The sequence below is a fragment of the Suncus etruscus genome, chromosome 12 (genome assembly GCF_024139225.1).
Source record: "Suncus etruscus isolate mSunEtr1 chromosome 12, mSunEtr1.pri.cur, whole genome shotgun sequence".
Lineage (NCBI taxonomy): Eukaryota > Metazoa > Chordata > Mammalia > Eulipotyphla > Soricidae > Suncus > Suncus etruscus.
The window spans coordinates 27,470,400-27,472,590 of NC_064859.1; the positions used below are offsets into that span (position 1 = coordinate 27,470,400).

At 34.5% G+C, this 2,191-nt stretch overlaps 1 non-coding gene across 1 annotated transcript; it reads right to left on the minus strand.

Moving 5' to 3' along the window:
* Positions 1-259: 259 nt before the first annotated feature.
* On the minus strand, positions 260-365 carry LOC126025259 (U6 spliceosomal RNA). The gene has a single exon (XR_007501292.1). It is a non-coding gene; the product is annotated as a U6 spliceosomal RNA (small nuclear RNA).
* Between the last annotated feature and the right edge of the window lie 1,826 nt (positions 366-2,191).

Here is a 2,191-nt window from a genome sequence, read left to right on the forward strand (position 1 = left end):
TTTACTTCTTTAGAAATAATTGGGGTGGGGGTAAAATTCGGAGCACTGCTTTGATCTGTGTATTGGCTTGTGGAGTCTGAAAAAACGACTCCCAGCAGTCCCATATCAGGAAGTGTCCTTGAGCGGGGGCTTCTCAGAAACCAAGTCAGATAGCAAACAAAGGTCCACAGCGAAGGGAAGTGGAGGAAAGGAAGCCGATGAGACTAAATCAGTAGCAACAGAGTACTGGTTTCTTCTAATGCTGAGAGTCTATCTTTTCAAAAATATAGAATGCTTTACGAATTTGCGTATCATCCTTGGCAGGAGTCATGCTAATCTTCTCTGTATAGTTCCTATTCTAGTACATGTGTTGCCTAAGTGAGCGCCCATTATGTAACTTCTATGCTGAAGTTTATTATGACTTATATTTGAATTATGTTAAACTAAAACTACCAAACATTTTTCATTGTGATTATTTTCAACATGTATGTCATCCTTTGGTAAGGTGTATACTTAAATATTTATACAGTTTTAATTGGATTGTTTTCTTAAATTTGAGGATCCTAAAATATTCTCACAAATTACTGTTAAATAGGTGAATTCTGAAATATTTTTACCTATAATATTTATATTAATTTGGAAGAATCTTTTGCAAAACAAACCTAATATTGGTTTGTTTTATTTTTTTACTCTAGTCAGTATTTTCATAAACTTATATGCTAATTATTAAAATTATTTTATTCCACATTTTCTTCTAAAATTAGAGTTAACATTTCACATTTAAATAAGTATCTGTTTTGAGTTGGTTATTGTATAAATTAAGGCTTGTTTTCTACATGTGGATTCTCAATTGCTCAATTATTGAAAAGCATGTTGCCTTGAATTACCTTTGTGTATTAATATGAAAAATAAATGGTCTATTTGGGGCCTATAGTTTTTTTTTGAAACAATGTGTCCTGTTCTTGTAATTGCTATATTGTCTCAATATAACTTTATTGAACTCTTGAAATGAAATCCTATTAGTCCTCCAACTTTGTTCTTTTTCCAAATTGTTTTATTATTCTCACTTCAAATGACTTTCAATCTAAATTGGCTGATTAATGTTTAAAATATGGTCTAATAAATTTTTACTTGGATTTCATTGAAATCATACATCTATTTTTAAAACGTTGATATTTTAATGATATTTAACTTTTCTCAAAATTGTGTTTAGCTTCTAAAAATACATAAGGACTAAAAATTAGCATTTCTTCTTATTCTACTACTACTACTGCTGCTGCTGCTACTGCTGCTACTACTACTACAACTACTATTATTAACACTATTTCTAATTTGTGTTCCACAAATACTTAGGGTTTCTCCTTGCAATATTGGGGACTATTAAACGATGGTGTCTTAACTTGGCACTTGCATATACAAAGCATGCACTCCAGCTCTTTCAGTTATCTCCGGGTTCCTTTAAGTTATTGTGCTAAATAATTAGACAGTGCATGTTCCCTGTCCCTTATTTCATTATAGTCTCAAAATCTTCCTACAAAATGTTCTTTGTTTTTTTTTTTTTTGTTTTTTTTTTTTTTTTTTTGGTTTTTGGGCCACACCCAGCGGTGCTCAGGGGTTACTCCTGGCTGTCTGCTCAGAAACAGCTCCTGGCAGGCACGGGGGACCATATGGGACACCGGGATTCGAACCAACCACCTTTGGTGCTGGATCGGCTGCTTGCAAGGCAAACGCCGCTGTGCTATCTCTCCGAGCCCCACAAAATGTTCTTTGTTTTTATGTTTAATTTTAGTGCTTTTGAAATATATTCTTCACTTTGACTATCAAAAAGCAAAACAGATCATCTGGTGACTGATTCTTAGATGAGATCTGTTTCATTTTCATTCTTTTTTTTTTTTTTTTTGTGGTTTTTGGGTCACACCCGGCAGTGCTCAGGGGTTATTCCTGGCTCCAGGCTCAGAAATTGCTCCTGGCAGGCACGGGAGGACCATATATGGGACGCCGGGATTCGAACCGATGACCTCCTGCATGAGAGGCAAACGCCTTACCTCCATGCTATCTCTCCGGCCCCTCATTTTCATTCTTATAGGAGATTAGTTAGCCTTAGAATTGCAGAATAACATTTCCTCTATGCATTAAATGATTTCTTCAATATCTTTGTTTTATGATCCTATTTACAAAAATGTTCTTAGCTTGACAAATTTTTGTTGCTTTT